General features: G+C 45.4%; 1 pseudogene; it reads right to left on the bottom strand.

Annotated features, from left to right (window-relative positions):
• Positions 1-228: 228 nt before the first annotated feature.
• LOC129553796 (serine hydroxymethyltransferase, mitochondrial pseudogene) lies at positions 229-1,817 on the bottom strand (annotated as a pseudogene).
• Between the last annotated feature and the right edge of the window lie 7,616 nt (positions 1,818-9,433).

The raw sequence follows: 9,433 nt of genomic DNA, 5'->3' as shown, positions 1-9,433 counted from the left end.
TGAAAAGACCCTGATTCTGGGAAAGACTGAAGGCAGGAGGATCAGGAGATGACAGAGGATGAGATGGATGGTATCTTCGACTCAATGAACATGAATTTGGGTAAACTCCAGGATTTGGGATGGACAGGGAGGCCTGGCATGCTTCAGTCCATGGGGTCACAAAGAGTCAGACACGACTGATCAACTGAACTGAACAGAAGTGATTCCTATCTTTTTTTTTTTTTTTTTGCAGGTTAGTATTTTATTAGATAAAAACAGAAAGGAGGGTGCCTATCCACCCCTTCCTCTGGCTCAGGAGAGGAACTCCCCCCTCCCCAAGAAAGGGCAGGGGGTCTATAATACTGAGATAATGGGAGAGGTTAGGGCAGAACGCTCCAAGCCTCCTCTTCCTAAGTGTTATTACAAGAAGAAACCTTCTTAGCTGCACATTCTGAGAAGGGGAACTACACATGGCTCTTGCCCTAAGTGGGGGGCCCTTCCCTCCTCCAGCAGTAAACTGGAAGAGGAGCAGTTACCACCCCCTTCCCAGCTTGTCTAGGAAGGGTAAGAGGGAGAAATGTCAGTCCGCAGGCTTCATTTCTTAGGTGCCTTCAGTGATCGTCAAAACCAGGCATGGGGAAGGCCCTGGCAAACTGCTCCACCCGTTGCCTAAGGTCGGCCAGCTGATGACTTGTTTCTGGGTCTTTGAGCAGGAAAGATTTGAAATCCTGGAGTTTGGTGGTCTTGCTCTTCACTTCCAAGCCAATGTTGACACCTTCATCTATAAAGCCTACAACTTTCCGGAAGTCATCTTCACGGAACCCTCGAGAAGTCAGGGCTGGGGCCCCCAGCCGCAGGCCCCCAGATGTGATGGCACTTCGATCTCCAGGACAGGTGTTCTTGTTGGCCGTGATGGATACAAGTTCCAACACCCGTTCAGCTCGAGCTCCGTCCAGGCCCTTTGGCCACAGGTCTACCAGCACTAGGTGGTTGTCAGTGCCACCAGACACTAGGGAGTAGCCTCGCTCCAGCAGGGCGTCAGCCATGGCCCGTGCGTTCTTCAGAATCTGTAGGGAGTACTCCTGGAACACGGGGGTGCAGGCCTGCTTTAGGGCCACAGCCACTGCAGCAATGGCATGGTTGTGGGGGCCCCCCTGCAGGGATGGGAACACAGCAAAGTTGATTCAGTCCTCGAATGTGTAAGGGATCTCTCGGCCAGTTTTGGGGTCCACAGCCCGCGCCCCCTTCCGGTAGAAGATGAGTCCTGACCTGGCCCCTCGAAGAGTCTTGTGAGTGGTCGTGGTGACAATATCCGCGTGCTCGAAGGGTGAGGGGATCACCTTGGCAGCCACCAGGCCACTGATGTGGGCCATGTCGGCCAAGAGGTGTGCCTTGACCTCGGCACACACTTCTCTCATGCGGGCGTAGTCAATGAGGCGAGCATAGGCACTGGTACCAGCTATGATGAGTCGTGGTCTGAAGAGCCGAGCAGTGAGTGCCAGCTGGTCATAGTCAATGAGGCCGGTTTGGGGATTCAGCTTATAAGGCATAGACTCGAAGAAGATGGATGTAGCTGAGACCCGCTTGACATCAAACATGTAGCCGTGGGTGAGATGGCCCCCATCGGGCAAGTCCAGCCCCATGATTCGGTCGTGAGGCTGCAGAAGGGCTGTGTAGGCAGCCAGATTGGCTGGGGATCCAGAGTAGGGTTGGACATTGACTCCCCAGTGAGCAGGATCCAGGTCAAAGGCCTCCAAGGCCCGGAGCTGACACAGCAGCTCTATTTCATCTACTACCTCTGCTCCTCCGTAGTATCTCTGACTCAGTTTCCCGGTGCAGCCAGCGGGCAATCCTCCAGAGAACACTGCTGCCTCGCAGTTTTACCTTGACCCAGGACTCAAAGCGAAGGAAGGCTATAGAGGAGGTGTCATTCTGTGCCTCAGCTTGTCTGTACCTCCTCCCTAGCCTCGTCGTCAGGGGTCCCCCGAGGGGAGGGGGGCGGCTGAGCTTGAGAACTGAGTAGGATTGACTGAGCTTGAGGGGACTCAACTGAGCTTGAGTCGTCAGTAGGATTCTAGCCTTCAGCCCGCAAATGGCTGAGGCAGCCAATCAGGTTTTCCAGAGAAAAAGAACATATCTATATCAATTATATAGATATAAAAATATTTAGATGATATAGACTATATAGATAGGTATGGAATATTTTGATAGATACAAATATAACAATATGAGTAGAGAAAGCAGTTTTGAGCAAGTGGTTCGTGCAAACCAGTTAATACTAGAGTGCCTATTAAAAGCTAGCTGCAGTTAGAAGCCAAGTGTCCTTATCTGCTCTTAAGAGCTCCTTCCATTCTCTGGGCACTGTCTTTTGTTGAGGTTGTCCACACCTCTCATTTTCTTCCCCTGGCTTTCTATGGGATGCAGCTTTGTACCACCCCTTAGTATCTCCTTGAATTCCCTGCTTCTGAACTCAGCCAGGAAATCTGATGACACCAATTGCTCAGCATGGCTTCCATTAACTGTAAGCATTTGCCCCCTCCTCCTTCAGAAAGACCCTGTGCCCTTTGAAATGAATGTCAAAACACCAGACCTGTTGCAAACAGCTTCCCCCTACTTACCACATTTACTTAAGAGTTCTCAGAGGTCAAAAGAAAATAGATTTAAACGTTTCCCAGTCAAGTGCAACCCTCACAGGGCTCTACAATGGACCCACCATGGGAGCTTTTTACACCTTCCCCAACTTCTATCTACGAATCAATCTAATATTGACTTCCCTGGGGTCTGCCTTCAGTCATTGTAGTCAGAAACAGCAGAGTGCATCTTCCATTAGTTCTGATTAGTGGTTAAAACCTCTCTCTCTCTCTCTTTTTCTTTAGAAGGTAAAGGAAAAAGGAGTTTCTCCTTGGAGAAGAGAATTGAGTGGAACATTCAGTCTGTCTTTTTCCATGGGTTTGCAGGTGTGATTGATGAAGTTGGTTCTCAATAGAACCTATAACCAAAGAGACAAATGCCTAAAAATAAGTCCAAAGAGGGATAGTGAGAATAAAAGACTTTGGTAATAAATCATTCAGAGGGTCAATCACATGAGCAGAATAGAAACAAGGCTGCCACTTTCTCGGAATCACAGCCCACCACAGTCACAGGCAAAAGACCCTCACCACTGCTGTTATAGATGGGTAAACTGAGGCTTGGAGAGGGAGAGCCAGCTGGGCTATTGGCCACTCTCCATTCCCAGGCTTGGAGGTTGGCACTGCTCTGAACTTTCCCCATCACCTTGGAGACTGTGAACCTGGCACTGTGGCATTTACGTTACACACATTTTCTCTTGCATGTGTGCTCTGTCTCTCTGTTGTGTCCAACTCTTTGTGACTGTATGGACTGCAGCCTGCCAGGCTCCTCTCTCCATGGAGATTCTCCAGGCAAGAATACTCGAGTGGGTTGCCATACTCTCCTCCAGGGAATCTTCCCAACTCAGGGATCAAACACACATCTCCATGTCTCCTGCATTGGCAGGTGGATTCTTTACCACTAAGCTACCTGGGAAGCCCTTTTCTCCCCTCATAAATAGGTCTATAACATTGATTTCCTTGGCTTATTGGGAGAATTACTGAAAATACAGATGAAAATGTGCCTGGGAGAATCTGGTATCAGCACTTCATAGGTCGGCAGATGTGTGTTAAATCTAGACAAAGAATGCTTTAGTAGTCAGTACTTGTGGGGTAAGATGGACTATCTAATATTTTTAGATTTCTTCTGGTACCTCTCTGCTCTGTGAAATGCACCTTCATTTTGCTAATTGGATTTGAGAACACCGAAGTGCTCAAAACATTTATTAAAGATTTGAGTCAAATTGTTTTGGTTCTTGCTTCTTCCAATGCCCGCGGCTGATCTAGGGTATTTTGTGGCTTTATCTACTCCTTCATCTACAGTTTTTTGTACTTTTTAACACTTGGGTTTTCTACTCTCCTAGTTTCCTTACCACAGCCCTAAAAGTGAATAGGGCAGATACCGTTCTCACTTTTATTTTTGAGGGATGACAGTTGAGAGTCAGAGATTTTCTTAACTTGTTATGGTTACAAAGCACGGAATGGAAGAGCTCGGGGCTAAAACCCTGAATTTTCTAAGTGGCTGGCCAGGGTATTCCTACCCCAAATGGATCAAGAAATAGCAGTTTGTGTATGGCCACCCCCGCCTAGTGATCTGTAGCTCTACTCTAAATGTCATTACCAATGGACAAATCAAGTGAAATATTAACTGCCAAAATGCAATGTATTTGTAAACAGGAAGGTTAATTAGGTTAATGGAACCTAACACGAAGATGGTATTTTATAGTTTCTAAAATGCTTTCAGATACATTATCTCACTTGATCTCAGAAACAGGCCTGAGGGTAAGTTTAATGTTATTATTATCCCCATTTACTGCTGCAAAAAATGAGCCCCAGAGTGGTGAAATGGCTTGTCCAAGAGCACATGGACAAGAAATGTTTGAATCTATATTCAAATACTCTTCTTCCATCAGTTCTATCATCTTTCTACCAAACTAAACTGCATCTAGCAGTACCTATAAGTTATTTTTAGTAATAACCACCAATAAAGTTATTTAAATAGCAAATATTTCTTCAGTTTTTATCACATGCCAAATCCTGTGCTGGGTGGAGTGTGATTGCATCTTTAATTAAATAAACCAGTTCACTAAATATGTACATTGTGCTGATTAAATAAAAAATACATTCCTAGGTTACTGTTATAAAAATGAGATAACAACTTGCATATCTCCTCTTTCATTTATGGGCCATATGTTTTCTTGTCCTTTAGCATCATCTACTGACTGCTTAGTGGCCTCCTTCTTGTGTGTGCCTGAAGCCACCTGTGCTCAGTGCCAAGCGAGAGGATCTGCTCTGAAAACCCACTGGGGTTCTGCTTCCTCCACCTCTAACCCTGCCATTTCCCTGTGATTCCCTTGGGAACTATGGGGATTGCTTGGCTGTGCTGTTTCTATTGATTTCACTTTCTCCTCAGGATGCTGACTCCTGGTCAGCCCCATTGACTCTGTGCATTAGTTCCTGGCACTACACCCAAATCACCTAAGCTCTCTCAAGCTCAGTTCTCCTCATCTGTACACTGTGGGTAATGATACCTACTTCATGAGATATTAAAGAGGATTAAATGGGTTGATGCATATACAGTGCTTAGAATAATAGTTCAATAATTACTATCTATGTGGCTCAGGTGGTAAAGAATCTGCCTGCAATGGGGGAGACCTGGGTTCAGTCCCTGGGTTGGGAAGATCCCCTGGAGAAGGAAAAGGCTACCAGCTCCAGTATTCTGGCCTGGATAATTCCATGGACTGTATAGTCCGTGGGGGTCACAAAGAGTTGGACATGACTGAGCAACTTTCACTTTCATATTTCTTCTGTAATCTTCATATAAGTGATATCTCTCCTTCATGTTCCTGTCTGGGATCTTAGACCCAGGCCAGATATAGCCTGCTGCTGCTGCTAAGTCACTTTAGTCGTGTCCGACTCTGTGCGACCCCATAGACGGCAGCCCACAAGTCTCCCCTGTCCCTGGGATTCGCCAGGCAAGAACACTGGAGTGGCTTGCCATTTCCTTCTCCAATGCATGAAAGTGAAAAGTGAAAGTGAAGTTGCTCAGTTGTGTCCGACCCTCAGCGACCCCACGGACTGCAGCCTTCCAGGTTCCTCCATCCATGGGAATTTCCAGGCAAGAGTACTGGAGTGGGGTAGATATAGCCTACATCCCTGATTTTCTTCAAGAGAATCTGAACAGGATCCAAGAATAAGCACATTTTCCAGAACAGCCTATGTTGTGGAATTGCTTACGTACCGGGTAAATACCACTTCTTAACCTCTTGTTCTCAAAGCCCACTAGATCCAACCCTGGGTTGCTTATGTTCAGAGCTCTGAGATCAGAACTCACCTTCCCCTTCCACATCAGAGAGGTTTCCTGGGATCCTATTTGCTCAGGACATTGGCTCCAGGGTCTCTTGGGTACAGACAGCCCCTGTAAACATATAGGACATTCCCTACCTCTGGGGGTAGAGGGTCAGGGTGGTGGGGAATGGCCTTCTTTGTTTCCTTATATGGATTGCTTTTTGTTACACATCTGAGTTTATAAGGAAATGCAATTAAAACTGCCATTATGTTTAAAAAAATCAAGACACTCAGTTATGAAACATAGAACATATAATTAACTTTATTGAGCAGAACAAAGCATTTTATAAAAACTCACTCAGACTGAATTAATATAAGGATACTTAGCATAATGTGTATAGTTTAAATTACCGCCTACTAATCATCAAGCAGTTGAGTGGTAAAGTTGTTAGACTTTCAATTTGCAAACAAGTAGAAGAAGGAAAGGCCTATTTTTACTTTCTGATGATTAGATAGAGCATACATTTGTCCAACTGTGGTGTGAGTTCATGTCAGAGAGATAGGGTTCTGCTCTGAGTTTTGGCATCTCAGTCTGGTAACCTTGTTCTGCATGTCATGTATCTGGGTACTTTGCATTATTAGTTAGTCTGGCTTCCTGTCCCATACAGCCACTATTTCCTTATACCGAAGATCACCTAATCCCCACAAAGAGCCGAGCTCCCCTTCCTCCCACTCACACGAATTCTGATCCCAGGCAAGAGAGATTTCAGTTCAGTTCAGTTCAGTTCAGTTCAGTCGCTCAGTCGTATCCAACTCTCCGCGACCCCATGAATTACAGCACGCCAGGCCTCCCTGTCCATCACCAACTCCCGGAGCACACTCAAACTCATGTCCACAGAGTCGGTGATGCCATCCAGCCATCTCATTCTCTGTCGTCCCCTTCTCCTCCCGCCCCCAACCTTTCCCAGCATCAGAGTCTTTTCCAGTGAGTCAACTCGTCGCATGAGGTGGCCAAAGTATTGCAGTTTCAGCTTTAGCATCAGTCCCTCCAATGAACATCCAGGATTGATCTCCTTTAGAATGGACTGGTTGGATCGCCTTACAGTAAGAGAGATTTAAAGAATCATAATTCAATGGCTCGGGCTAACTGCTTGGACTCAGCTTCAAGTTACTCTTTCTACCTGCTGATATATCCCCTCATATAGCCAGTTCACTCTTGTGGGTTTCTGTGTATTCCTGATCCCAGAGACACCACTCCGAGATTCTTCCTTCTTGATCTCCACTTTTACCTTTTTCATATGAAAAAGTTTCCATATCTCTGTTCTCTTCAAGAAGATACACAAGGAATGAATATATTGCATTTTATCTTGTCCTGTTGGAGAGAGAGCAGGAAGGATTTGGAATCAAGTGGATAGAGTCTACGTTTGGGTACTGATCATCCAAGTGAATTTAAATAAATGTATCAGCATAAGTGAATCAATTAGGAATCCTGGTCATAAGTGTCAGAAAATGCTGCTCATACTGGCCTAATCCTTAAATGGGAATTTTTTTTATCATATAATTGGAAAGTCTAAGGGCAGGTCTTGCTTAGGTTCAGCTGGACGCATGTGATATCATTGGGATTTGACTTCTCTTCACTTTTTCTCTCTATCATATGCTGCGATGACTGTTCTTGGGTAGGCTTGTCTCTCAAGGATGGCTGAAATTGATTTTTACCTTACATCCTCTTAAAATAAGTTTTTACTGGTCTAATTTGTTTTTAGATACCATCTATGAACCATGGCCAGACATTTACAGTGCACTGATTGACATCAGCCAATTATCGTCACCTCTGGGCCTTAGTGTCCTAATCTATACAATCGATATCAACTTGAACAAATATGGCAAAGTCTTATTCAGAGATCTAGTGGTTCTGCAGACCCCCTTTAGCGACTACTGGGGGAGAGTGATGTACTCCTGGCTTTTAGGAAGGGGGTGGCCTAAACTCCATCTCCTTCATCACTGTTTCAATCATCAGGTCTTATTTCACCTGTTTTTGATGTTGAAATTTTTAGTGGATGTATTGGTTCACTTTCACTGCTTATCAAAATATGCTGAAGCTGAGTGGCTTAAAAAATTAGCAGTTTGTTTAGTTCTTGTTTCTAAGGAATTCTCAGCAATCTGTACTGAGCTCAGCTGGGTGGTACTTCTGCTTGTCTCATCAGGGCTCACTCATCAGACTGAGAGCAGCTGGGGGTCAGTTTATGTCACCTTTGCTTGTGTTGACTGGGGTGTTTGGACCTCTCTTTATACAGCCTATTTTCCTCCAGGAGATTAGAGTGGGTTTATTTACATGATCATCTTAAGGTTGCAAAGTGCGGAAGAATAGGACAAACTGCAATGAGCAAATACTTTCCAAACATCTCTTGTATCTTATTCGCCAACATTTTATTTGTCACAACAAGAAAGAAGGCCAAACTGAGATTTAAGGGATGGAGACACAGACTTCATCTCTTGATATGACAAGCTGCAAAGTCACAGTATAAAAGGCATGCATACAGGGATTGATTGGAGGAATTTCTGGCCGTTTTTGCACCCTACTGAGATAAACTTCGGAGAAGGCAATGGCACCCCACTCCAGTACTCTTGCCTGGAAAATCCCATGGATGGAGGAGCATGGTAGGCTGCAGTCCATGGGGTCGCGAAGAGTTGGACACAACTGAGCAACTTCACTTTCACTTTTCACTTTCATGCATTGGAGGAGGAAATGGCACCCCACTCTAGTGTTCTTGCCTGGAGAATCTCAGGGACAGGGGAGCCTGGTGGTCTGCCATCTATGGGTTCGTACAGAGTTGGATATGACTGAAGTGACTTAGCAGCAGCAGAGATAAACTTGGGTCTTCCCTGGTAGCTCATCTGATAAAGAATCTGCCTGGAATGCAGGAGACCCTGGTTCGATTCCTGGGTTGGGAAGATCACCTGGAGAAGGGATAGGCTACCTACTCCAGTATTCTTGGGCTTCCCTGGTGGCTCAGAGAGTAAACAATCTGCCTGCAATGCAGGTGACCTAGGTTTGATTCCTGGGTTGGGAAGATCCTCTGGAGAAGGGATAGGCTACCCACTGTAGTATTCTTGCCTGGAGAATCCCCATGGACAGAGGAGCCTGGTGGGCTACAGTCTGTGGATCAAAAGAGTTGACGTGACTGAGCGACTGAACACAAGATAAACTTGAACATGTGAAGAAAGAGTGCCATGTTGTTGTAAGTGTGAGAACTCTGACCAGAGCATCTCTGAGATCCTTTCCAAACTGATTTTCTCTAAATTTGATTACTCTTGTCTAGACCTTACTACTTGCCCATTTCCCCTAATCTCCCTCTCTGCCTTTCCCAGAATATCTGTCACAGCTTGGAGACCCAAATTATCAAGGCCAATTAGTCTGGTCCAGGTCTGTGACCTAATTCAGCATAAGCCTCCAATTCATGCATACAGTAGGAAACTTGTTAATTTATAACTTGCCCCACTTTAAAAGTTCCAATCTTAACTTGAGCCACATTTTATGTTTTTTTTAAACTGAGGTCTTT

This window comes from Moschus berezovskii, chromosome 14, assembly GCF_049115385.1.
Source record: "Moschus berezovskii isolate FMDL1 chromosome 14, NW_MosBer_1.0, whole genome shotgun sequence".
In the NCBI taxonomy this organism is placed as follows: domain Eukaryota; kingdom Metazoa; phylum Chordata; class Mammalia; order Artiodactyla; family Moschidae; genus Moschus; species Moschus berezovskii.
Note: the sequence above shows the minus strand (reverse complement) of the source record. Positions and strands in the feature narration are given on the sequence as shown.